The following is a 12,599-nucleotide window of genomic DNA, read 5'->3' on the forward strand; positions in this document are numbered from 1 at the left end:
ACACACACACACACTCTCTCTCTCTCTCTCTCTTTCTCTCTCTCTCTCTCTCCAATTCAATTTCCAATTCAATATAGCTTTATTAGCATGACTGTATAGGGTACAGTGTTGCCAAAGCATTACAGCAATGTTAACAATGACAATAACATTGACAAAGAACAAATAACAATAATAAAAATATAGCCGCAAGCGGCAATTGGCGGGTTCACACACGAATAGGCCTCTTGGGCTCTATAGGCAAAAAGAAACCCATAAGGTCCTTTAGACCTAAAAGTGAAAAGAAGCTGTTTCAGTGGAAAAACGGCATAAGTACATCAATGTGCAAAAAAAGGTTCAATTGAGGCACTAAAAGCCCAAAAGGATCAAAATAATGTGTATTTGCGTTTTATTTTTTAGAGAGGCCTGTGTTTTTGTGAGTGCATGTGAAAGAGAGAGGGGTGGAGGCATCGCCATTGGGTTGTTCGAAGGACGGGGGAGTCTGGAGGGAGTGGAGGAAGGGAGTGCACTCTGCGTGTGTGAGAATGGCCAGCGTGCGTGGTTTAGCAGTTCTCTGCTTAGGCCCTACAGTGTGGGAGATATTGCCAAAATGATTCAGATGTGTGTGGGTGTGTAGATGAACATACCATATCTGTTTCATGTGTATGTACTTATGTTAAGCCTGTGAAATGGCCAAACCCAATTAATTGGTGAATGGTGGCCATGTTTTTTAAGTGATGATGTCATCAATGTGTGCCTTGATACCACTTGGGCCCCTGATGATGCATGTAAAGTTTTGTCTTAATATGACTAATGGTTTCTGAGAAACAGTTTTTCCCATGTTATAGCGCCCCCTATTGGACAATCGTGGCCAGCTTTGACCTGTGACCTCTGAGTCATGTGCCCTAACAACTGATAAATTTTTATAAAGATTGGTCAAAGCGTTGCTGAGATATAGCTGTTTAAGTAAATTTGGCCACGCCTCGGAGCTATTGATTGACATGTGACAACCAGACTGTATGCAAATCTCAAAATGTTTTTAAGCAACTTTGATAATGAGATTCTCCTGAATATTTTGACACCAAGGTTGTGGTGATCCGATGAAAAACCAGGGACTAGTATAAAAAAGTAGGTTTTGCATATTATGCAAATTAGCAAAAAATCTAAGTAGGCGGAGCTTAATGGTTCTTGAGGCTTTTTTGTTTGTCTGGAGCCAAGGAATGCACCTGAAGTGGAATTTTGTTTCTAGGACCTACGGTGTGGGAGATATGGACCAAAATGCAAAATGGTGCGCTATAGCGCCACCATCAGGCCAATATGGGTCTCTGTACTTGTGCTCGGTCTTGCAAAGAGACTACACCTTTCTGCCAAGTTTCATGGTTGTAGGATGTATGCCGTAGGCTGTAGTTAGTTTTAGATTATTATCTAAGCAATTATAATTGCCAATATAGCCGCAAGCGGCAATTGGCGGGTTCACACACGAATAGGCTTCTTGGCCTCAATAGGCAGAGGCCCAAAAGGTCCTTTAGACCCTAAATGTGAAAATGAAGCTGTTTGAGTGGAAAAAATGCACAAATAAATCAATGTGCAAAATAAGGTTCAATTGGGGCACTAAAGGGCCAAAAGGATAAAAATAATGAGTATTGGCAAAATAATTCAGATCACAGAACTAAATCACATGCTGAGATCAGCTTTGTGTGTGTTTGTGTGGTATTTCATGTGAGCAAGTTTTCAGTCAGAATATGGCCACTAGATGGAGGCCAAGTACTACCATACTGATATCTCATTAATGTCAGTAATGAAATAGGACATTTTGGTGAATTAAAAGGTTAGTTTCTGGTCAGGCTGTGTACTTTATGTAAAAAAAAAAAAGATTCAGTTGAGGCACTAAAGACCGAAAAGGATCAAAATAATGTGTATTGGCAAAATGATTCAGATCACAGAACTAAATCACATGCTGAGATCAGCTTAGTGTGTGTTTGTGTGGTGTTTCATGTGAGCAATAGTTTTCAGTCAGTTTCGGTGTTTGGCCACTAGATGGAGCCCAAGTACCATCATACTGATATCTCATTAATCTCAGTAATGCAATAAGACATTTTGGTGAAATAAAAGGTTCATTTCTGGTCAGGCAGTGCACTTTTTGTAATAAGATGCAATTGCAATGTTATAGAACTTATTGATCTGGATCATACAAGACCAATTACTTGTCTGTATTCTGCATAACAAGATTGCAGCATGAGTTTTTATGTTTTCTTAGGTTTTTGGGTACTGTAGCGCCCTCGACCGGCCTATTTGAACCAAACTTGGCATACCTCACAAGGACTTCAGGATATAAAAGCCTTTCAAATTGGGAATTGATTGCATACCTGGTTTATGAGTTATAGCAATATAGGTCATATATGGCATGGCCACAATGATATAATGGGAAAATGGACCAATCAGATAAATAAAAATCCAACATTTTTTTACTCAGTTTTTACCTACAGAGTCTACTGATTATGCTCATAGCAACTTTTCCATAATTGGATCAAATTCCTATGACTAGTTTGTAAATAGCTATTTTCAAACAATAGATGAATGTGACAAAAGTATGCATTTTTAATAGGACTTGTAATTGCAAAGTTGTCAGGTCTACTGCAAGGAATAAAATGAAACAAGTTGCATGTTCCTAAGTGAAAATTTGGAGGAGTTATGCATGATTTTCACAAATAGCGCCACCTAGTGGCCATATGTTTTAAAACTGCACAGCATGACACATAGTCCTGAGATATGCACAGTGGTGAGGTTTCATGTTGTTTGGCCAATGGTAAGTCTGTCAAATGGCCAATTATTTCAAATAAAAATTAATTGGCTCATGGCGGCCATGTTTTTTGAGTGATGATGTCATCATTGTGTGTCTTGATATCACTTGGGGCCCTGATGATGCCTGTAAAGTTTTGGCTTGATGTGACTAATGGTTTCTGAGAAACAGTTTTTCCCATGTTATAGCGCCCCCTATGGGACAATCGTGGCCAGCTTTGACGTATGACCTCGGAGTCATATGCCCTAACAACTGTTAAAATTTTATGAAGATCGGTCAAAGCGTTGCTGAGATATGGCTGTTTAAGTAAATTTGGCCACGCCTCGGAGCTATTGATTGACATGTGACAGCCAGACTATATGCAAATCTCAAAATGTTTTTAAGCAACTTTGATAATGAGATTCTCCTGAATATTTTGACACCAAGGTTGTGGTGATCCGATAAAAAACCAGGGACTAGTATAAAAAAGTAGGTTTTACATATTATGCAAATTAGCAAAAAATCTAAGTAGGCGGAGCTTAATGGTTCTTGAGGCTTTTTTGTTTGGCTTGAGCCAAGGAATCCATCAGAAGTGGAATTTTGTTTCTAGGCCCTACGGTTTGGGAGATATGGACCAAAACGCAAAATGGTGCGCTATAGCGCCACCATCAGGCCAATGTGGGTCCCTGTCTCTATTTCTCTCATTGCACACCTGCTGCACCTTGCTGGCAAGTTTGGTCTTTCTGGGCCTTACGGTCTAGGCTGCAGTATGCGTTTTACAGGGGGAAAAATAATAATAAATATAGCCGCAAGCGGCAATTGGCGGGTTCACACACGAATAGGCCTCTTGGCCTCAATAGGCAGAGGCCCAAAAGGTCCTTTAGACCCTAAATGTGAAAAGAAGCTGTTTGAGTGGAAAAAAATGCACAAATAAATTAATGTGCAAAAAAAGGTTCAATTGGGGCACTAAAGGCCCAAAAGGATCAAAATAATGTGTATTGGGAAATTGAGTCAGATCACAGAACTAAATCACATGCTGAGATCAGCTTTGTGTGTGTTTGTGTGGTATTTCATGTGAGCAATAGTTTTCAGTCAGTTTCGGTGTTTGGCCACTAGATGGAGTACTACCATACTGATATCTCATTAATCTCAGTAATGCAATGACATTTTGGTGAATTAAAAGGTTCATTTCCGGTCAGGCAGTGCACTTTTTGTTATAAGATGTAATTGCAATGTTATAGAACTTATTGATCTGGATCATACAAGACCAATTAATTGTCTGTATTCTGCATAACAAGATTGCAGCATGAGTTTTTATGTTTTCTTAGGTTTTTGGGTACTGTAGCGCCCCCGACAGGCCAATTTGAACCAAACTTGGCATACCTCACAAGGACTTCAGGTTATAAAAGCCATTCAAATTGGGAGTTGATTGCATACATGGTTTATGAGTTATAGCAATATAGGTCATAAATGGCATGGCCACAATGATATAATGGGTAAATGGACCAATCAGATAAATAAAAATCCAACATTTTTTTACTCAGTTTTTACCTACAGAGTCTACTGATTATGCTCATAGCAATTTTTCCATAATTGGATCAAATTCCTATGACAAGTTTGTAAATAGCTATTTTCAAACAATAGATGAATGCGACAAAACTATGCATTTTTTAATAAGACTTGTAATTGCAAAGTTGTCAGGTCTACTGCAAGGAATAAAATGAAACAAGTTGCATGTTCCTAAGTGAAAATTTGGAGGAGTTATGCATGATTTTCACAAATAGCGCCACCTAGTGGCCAAATGTTTCAAAACTGCACAGCAAGACACATAGTCCTGAGATATGCACACTGGTGAGGTTTCATGTTGTTTGGCCAATGGTAAGTCTGTCAAATGGCCAATTAATTCAAAAAAAAAATTATTGGCTCATGGCGGCCATGTTTTTTGAGTGATGATGTCATCATTGTGTGTCTTGATATCACTTGGGCCCCTGATGATGCCTGTAAAGTTTTGGCTTGATGTGACTAATGGTTTCTGAGAAACAGTTTTTCCCATGTTATAGCGCCCCCTATTGGACAATCGTGGCCAGCTTTGACCTGTGACCTCGGAGTCATGTGCCCTAACAACTGTTAAAATTTTATGAAGATCGGTCAAAGCGTTGCTGAGATATGGCTGTTTAAGTAAATTTGGCCACGCCTCGGAGCTATTGATTGACATGTGACAGCCAGACTATATGCAAATCTCAAAATGTTTTTAAGCAACTTTGATAATGAGATTCTCCTGAATATTTTGACACCAAGGTTGTGGTGATCCGATAAAAAACCAGGGACTAGTATAAAAAAGTAGGTTTTGCATATTATGCAAATTAGCAAAAAATCTAAGTAGGCGGAGCTTAATGGTTCAAATTTATTTTTTATTTGCCTTGACCCAAGGAATCCATCAGAAGTGGAATTTTGTTTCTAGGCCCTACGGTTTGGGAGATATGGACCAAAACGCAAAATGGTGCGCTATAGCGCCACCATCAGGCCAATGTGGGTCCCTGTCTCTATTTCTCTCATTGCACACCTGCTGCACCTTGCTGGCAAGTTTGGTCTTTCTGGGCCTTACGGTCTAGGCTGCAGTATGCGTTTTACAGGGGGAAAAATAATAATAAATATAGCCGCAAGCGGCAATTGGCGGGTTCACACACGAATAGGCCTCTTGGCCTCAATAGGCAGAGGCCCAAAAGGTCCTTTAGACCCTAAATGTGAAAAGAAGCTATTTGAGTGGAAAAAAATGCACAAATAAATCAATGTGCAAAAAAAGGTTCAATTAGGGCACTAAAGGCCCAAAAAGGATCAACATAATGTGTATTGGGAAATTGAGTCAGATCACAGAACTAAATCACAATGCTGAGATCAGCTTTGTGTGTGTTTGTGTGGTGTTTCATGTAATAGTTTTCAGTCAGTTCCGGAATATGGCCACTAGATGGAGGCCAAGTACTACCATACTGATATCTCATTAATCTCAGTAATGAAATAGGACATTTTGGTGACTTAAAGGTTAATTTCTGGTCAGGCAGTGTACTTTATTAAAAAAAAAAGATTCAGTTGAGGCAGTAAAGACACAAAAGGTTCAAAATAAATTGTATTGGCAAAATGATTTAGATCACAGAACTAAATCACATGCTGAGATCAGCTTTGTGTGTGTGTTTGTGTGGTATTTCATGTTAGAAATAGTTTTCAGTCCATTTCGATGTTTGGCCACTAGATGGAGCCCAAGTACTACCATACTGATATCTCATTAATCTCAGTAATGCAATATGACATTTTGGTGAATTAAAAGGTTCATTTCTGGTCAGGCAGTGCACTTTTTGTTATAAGATGCAATTGCAATGTTATAGAACTTATTGATCTGGATCATACAAGACCAATTACTTGTCTGTATTCTGCATAACAAGATTGCAGCATGAGTTTTTATGTTTTCTTAGGTTTTTGGGTACTGTAGCGCCCCCGACAGGCCAATTTGAACCAAACTTGGCATACCTCAGAAGGACTTCAGGATATAAAAGCCTTTCAAATTGGGAATTGATTGCATACATGGTGTATGAGTTATAGCAATATAGGTCATATATGGCATGGCCACAATGATATAATGGGAAAATGGACCAATCAGAAAAATAAAAATCCAACATTTTTTTACTCAGTTTTTACCTACAGAGTCTACTGATTATGCTCATAGCAATTTTTCCATAATTGGATCAAATTCCTATGACTAGTTTGTAAATAGCTATTTTCAAACAATAGATGAATGTGACAAAAGTATGCATTTTTTAATAGGACTTGTAATTGCAAAGTTGTCAGGTCTACTGCAAGGAATAAAATGAAACAAGTTGCATGTTCCTAAGTGAAAATTTGGAGGAGTTATGCATGATTTTCACAAATAGCGCCACCTAGTGGCCATATGTTTTAAAACTGCACAGCATGACACATAGTCCTGAGATATGCACAGTGGTGAGGTTTCATGTTGTTTGGCCAATGGTAAGTCTGTCAAATGGCCAATTATTTCAAATAAAAATTAATTGGCTCATGGCGGCCATGTTTTTTGAGTGATGATGTCATCATTGTGTGTCTTGATATCACTTGGGCCCCTGATGATGCCTGTAAAGTTTTGGCTTGATGTGACTAATGGTTTCTGAGATACAGTTTTTCCCATGTTATAGCGCCCCCTATTGGACAATCGTGGCCAGCTTTGACGTATGACCTCGTAGTCATGTGCTCTAACAACGGTTAAAATTTTATGAAGATCGGTCAAAGCGTTGCTGAGATATGGCTGTTTAAGTAAATTTGGCCACGCCTTGGAGCTATTGATTGACATGTGACAACCAGACTGTATGCAAATCTCAAAATGTTTTTAAGCAACTTTGATAATGAGACTCTCCTGAATATTTTGACACCAAGGTTGTGGTGATCCGATGAAAAACCAGGGACTAGTATACAAAAGTAGGTTTTGCATATTATGCAAATTAGCAAAAAATCTAAGTAGGCGGAGCTTAATGGTTCTTGAGGCTTTTTTGTTTGTCTGGAGCCAAGGAATCCAGCAGAAGTGGAATTTTGTTTCTAGGCCCTACGGTTTGGGAGATATGGACCAAAACGCAAAATGCTGCGCTATAGCGCCACCATCAGGCCAATGTGGGTCTCTGTGCTTTTACACGGTCTCGCAAGGAGACTACACCATTCTGCCAAGTTTGGTGTCTCTGGGCCTTACGGTCTAGGCTGCAGTATGCGTTTTATGCGGAGAAAAATAATAATAATAATAAGAAGAAAAAACCCGACAATTACAATAGGTTTCCCACACTACGTGTGTGAACCCTAAATATAGCCGCAAGCGGCAATTGGCGGGTTCACACACGAATAGGCCACTTGGCTTCAATAGGCAATAGACCCAATAGGTCCTTTAGACCCAAAAGAAGCTGTTTGAGTGGAAAAAATGCACAAATAAATCAATGTGCAAAAAAATGTTCAATTGGGGCACTAAAGGCCCAAAAGGATCAAAATAATGTGTATTGGCAAAATGATTCAAATCACAGAACTAAATCACATGCTGAGATCAGCTTTGTGTGTGTGTTTGTGTGGTATTTCATGTGAGAAATAGTTTTCAGTCCGTTCCGATGTTTGGCCACTAGATGGAGCCCAAGTACTACCATACTGATATCTCATTAATCTCAGTAATGCAATATGACATTTTGGTGAATTAAAAGGTTCATTTCTGGTCAGGCAGTGCACATTTTGTTATAAGATGCAATTGCAATGTTATAGAACTTATTGATCTGGATCATACAAGACCAATTACTTGTCTGTATTCTGCATAACAAGATTGCAGCATGAGTTTTTATGTTTTCTTAGGTTTTTGGGTACTGTAGCGCCCCCGACAGGCCAATTTGAACCAAACTTGGCATACCTCACAAGGACTTCAGGATATAAAAGCCTTTCAAATTGGGAATTGATTGCATACATGGTTTATGAGTTATAGCAATATAGGTCATATATGGCATGGCCACAATGATATAATGGGAAAATGGACCAATCAGAAAAATAAAAATCCAACATTTTTTAAATCACGTTTTACCTACAGAGTCTACTGATTATGCTCATAGCAATTTTTCCATAATTGGATCAAATTCCTATGACTAGTTTGTAAATAGCTATTTTCAAACAATAGATGAATGTGACAAAAGTATGCATTTTTTAATAGGACTTGTAATTGCAAAGTTGTCAGGTCTACTGCAAGGAATAAAATGAAACAAGTTGCATGTTCCTAAGTGAAAATTTGGAGGAGTTATGCATGATTTTCACAAATAGCGCCACCTAGTGGCCATATGTTTTAAAACTGCACAGCATGACACATAGTCCTGAGATATGCACAGTGGTGAGGTTTCATGTTGTTTGGCCAATGGTAAGTCTGTCAAATGGCCAATTATTTCAAATAAAAATTAATTGGCTCATGGCGGCCATGTTTTTTGAGTGATGATGTCATCATTGTGTGTCTTGATATCACTTGGGCCCCTGATGATGCCTGTAAAGTTTTGGCTTGATGTGACTAATGGTTTCTGAGATACAGTTTTTCCCATGTTATAGCGCCCCCTATTGGACAATCGTGGCCAGCTTTGACCTATGACCTCAGAGTCATGTGCCCTAACAACTGTTAAAATTTTATGAAGATCGGTCAAAGCATTGCTGAGATATGGCTGTTTAAGTAAATTTGGCCACGCCTTGGAGCTATTGATTGACATGTGACAACCAGACTGTATGCAAATCTCAAAATGTTTTTAAGCAACTTTGATAATGAGATTCTCCTGAATATTTTGACACCAAGGTTGTGGTGATCGGATGAAAATCCAGGGACTAGTATAAAAAAGTAGGTTTTGCATATTATGCAAATTAGCAAAAAATCTAAGTAGGCGGAGCTTAATGGTTCTTGAGGCTTTTTTGTTTGGCTTGAGCCAAGGAATCCCTCAGAAGTGGAATTTTGTTTCTAGGACCTACGGTTTGGGAGATATGGACCAAAACGCAAAATGGTGCGCTATAGCGCCACCATCAGGCCAATGTGGGTCCCTGTCTCTATTTCTCTCATTGCACACCTGCTGCACCTTGCTGGCAAGTTTGGTCTTTCTGGGCCTTACGGTCTAGGCTGCAGTATGCGTTTTACAGGGGGAAAAATAATAATAATAAGAAAAATCTCAGCAATTACAATAGGTTTCCCACACTACGTGTGTGAACCCTAATAAGAAAAATCTCAGCAATTACAATAGGTTTCCCACACTACGTGTGTGAACCCTAAATATAGCCGCAAGCGGCAATTGGCGGGTTCACACACGAATAGGCCTCTTGGCCTCAATAGGCAGAGGCCCAAAAGGTCCTTTAGACCCCAAAATGTGAAAAGAAGCTGTTTGAATGGAAAAAATGCACAAATAAATCAATGTGCAAAAAAAGGTTCAGTTGAGGCACTAAAGGCCCAAAAGGATCAAAATAATGTGTATTGGCAAAATGATTCAGATCACAGAACTAAATCACATGCTGAGATCAGCTTTGTGTGTGTTTGTGTGGTGTTTCATGTGAGCAATAGTTTTCAGTCTGTTCTGGTGTTTGGCCACTAGATGGGACCCAAGTACTACCATACTGATATCTCATTAATCTCATTAATGAAATAGGACATTTTGGTGACTTAAAAGGTTCATTTCTGGTCAGGCAGTGTACTTTATGTAAAAAAAAAAGATTCAGTTGAGGCACTAAAGGCCCAAAAGGATCAAAATAATGTGTATTGGCAAAATGATTCAGATCACAGAACTAAATCACATGCTGAGATCAGCTTTGTGTGTGTTTGTGTGGTGTTTCATGTGAGCAATAGTTTTCAGTCAGTTTCGGTGTTTGGCCACTAGATGGAGCCCAAGTACTATCATACTGATAACTCATTAATCTCAGTAATGCAATGACATTTTGGTGAATTAAAAGGTTCATTTCTGGTCAGGCAGTGCACTTTTTGTTATGAGATGTAATTGCAATGTTATAGATCTCATTGAGCTGAATCATACAAGGCCAATTACTTGTCTGTATTATGCATAACAAGATTGCAGCATGCGTTTTTATGATTTTATAGGTTTTTGGGTACTGTAGCGCCCCCGACAGTTTGAACCAAACTTGGTATACCTCACAAAGACCTCAGGCTATAAATGGTTTTTTGAGTGATGATGTCATCATTGTGTGTCTTGATATCACTTGGGCCCCTGATGATGCCTGTAAAGTTTTGGCTTGATGTGACTAATGGTTTCTGAGAAACAGTTTTTCCCATGTTATAGCGCCCCCTATTGGACAATCGTGGCCAGCTTTGACCTGTTACCTCTGAGTCATTTGCCCTAACAACTGATAAATTTTCATGAAGATTGGTCAAAGCGTTGCTGAGATACAGCTTCTTAAGTAAATTTGGCCACTCCTCTGACCTATTGATTGACATGTGACAACCAGACTGTATGGAAATGTCGAAATGTTTGATAATGAGATTCTTGTGAATATTTTGACACCAAAATCGTATAAAAAAGTAGTTTTGCTTATTATGCAAATTAGCAAAAAATCTAAGTGGGCGGTTCTTGAGGCTTTTTCGTTTGGCTTGAGCCAAGGAATGCAACTGAAGTGGAATTTTATTTCTAGGACCTACAGTGTGGGAGATATGGACCAAAAGAAGAAGAAACAACCTAACAATTACAATAGGTTTCCCACACTATGTGTGTGAACCCTAATAATAAGAAAAATTTCAGCAATTACAATATGTTTCCCACGTATTGTGTGGTGGTTGACGGGGGGATGTTTGTGTGAGTGGCAGCGTGTGTGGGAGACTGTGGCTCTGTGTCACTCCCTGCTGAACCTGTGACTGAGATGCAAACACTTGAGTAAGCATGTGTGTGCCTGTGCTTGTGCACGTGTGTGTTTGTGTCGTCACTGGGTAGGTATGGCTAGGGCAATGTGTATTTGAAAGCCATAAGTAGGCCAGTACATGTGTGTGTGCATGTGTAATAGACTGAGAGAGATAGGCTTGGTGTGATTGAGAGTGTTCATGAATTAGGGCTGTATATGTGAATGTGTGTGTTTGTGTTTGCGTATAATGGGCAATATTATGCCTTAACATACTATGTGAGTTGCATGTGAATTGAAATATGAACAGCTTGAGAAATCTGTACACTCCAGTGCACTGATGATTTCTGCATTCACGTGGACTTTCTTTCATCGTAAGACACTATGAAGCACTACAGGACTCACACAATGCTTGAAAAATACTGCAATTAATGGGCCACTTGTTATGCACATTTGCACCTCTACCATGACATTTGTTGCACAGATTGGCTACTGGTGTTTAGTCGTCTTCTCATACCACATACAGAAGCACTATCATAGTGCCTACGACTTCTCAGGAATGACAACTAAGTAGATGACTATGCTTGTCGTAATCATAATTATTAGTTATTTCTTGTAGGACTACATTGTTTAACATGCTGTATATATCCTTCACACAGCTCTTATTGATTGTCAGTTGTTTATCTTTGTAAACCAAAACAAACCCATCACTCATCATTTCATCTTTAATAAAAATATTTGCCAATCATCTACTCGTGTACATTGTGACTTTCACTCAGTTTGCATATATAAACCACTTGGCCTTTGACTGCACGTGTGTGTGTGTGTGTGTGTGCGTGCGTTAAGTGGTTAAGTGCTCAGCAACCTCTAGATGGAAGAGTAAAAGGGAAAGGCTACATATTGCTTTTCCTCACCTAGTTGAGCTCTGAAATCAAGCCCTCCCCAAAACTGGGCAGAGCTGTGGGCTGAGGAGTCAGACTCACCCTGGCATTCGCTGTTTAGACTTTCACTACACAGCAGTGAGTGTGTGTATAATGGGCAGTGTCAGTTGTCACAGTGAACTCACATGTCTGACAAGACAGGAGTGTGCCTGTGACGTTTGGTGTGAGTACATGAAAGCATTCATGAGCTAGAGCTGTATTTGTTTGTGTATGTGTGTGTGTGATAGAGAGAGTGTGTGAGTGTTATCAAAAACAAACTAAATGTTAGTTTGTGCATGTGATTGTTAGTCCCTGAAGTATGGATAAGAATGGCTAGGGCAGTGTAGTTATGGGGCAGTTGCAATATGAAATATATATGTCATGAAGAGGTTTTAGGAGTGTCAGTTGTCACAGACAACTCACATGTCTGATGATGGTGTATGTAGTGTATGTGCTGAACCTATGACTGAGATGCGTAAGCATGTATGTAATCACTGGGTAGGTATGGGTGAAGCAATGTGTATATGAAACCAATAGGTAGG

Source organism: Brachyhypopomus gauderio, chromosome 4, assembly GCF_052324685.1.
Source record: "Brachyhypopomus gauderio isolate BG-103 chromosome 4, BGAUD_0.2, whole genome shotgun sequence".
NCBI lineage: Eukaryota > Metazoa > Chordata > Actinopteri > Gymnotiformes > Hypopomidae > Brachyhypopomus > Brachyhypopomus gauderio.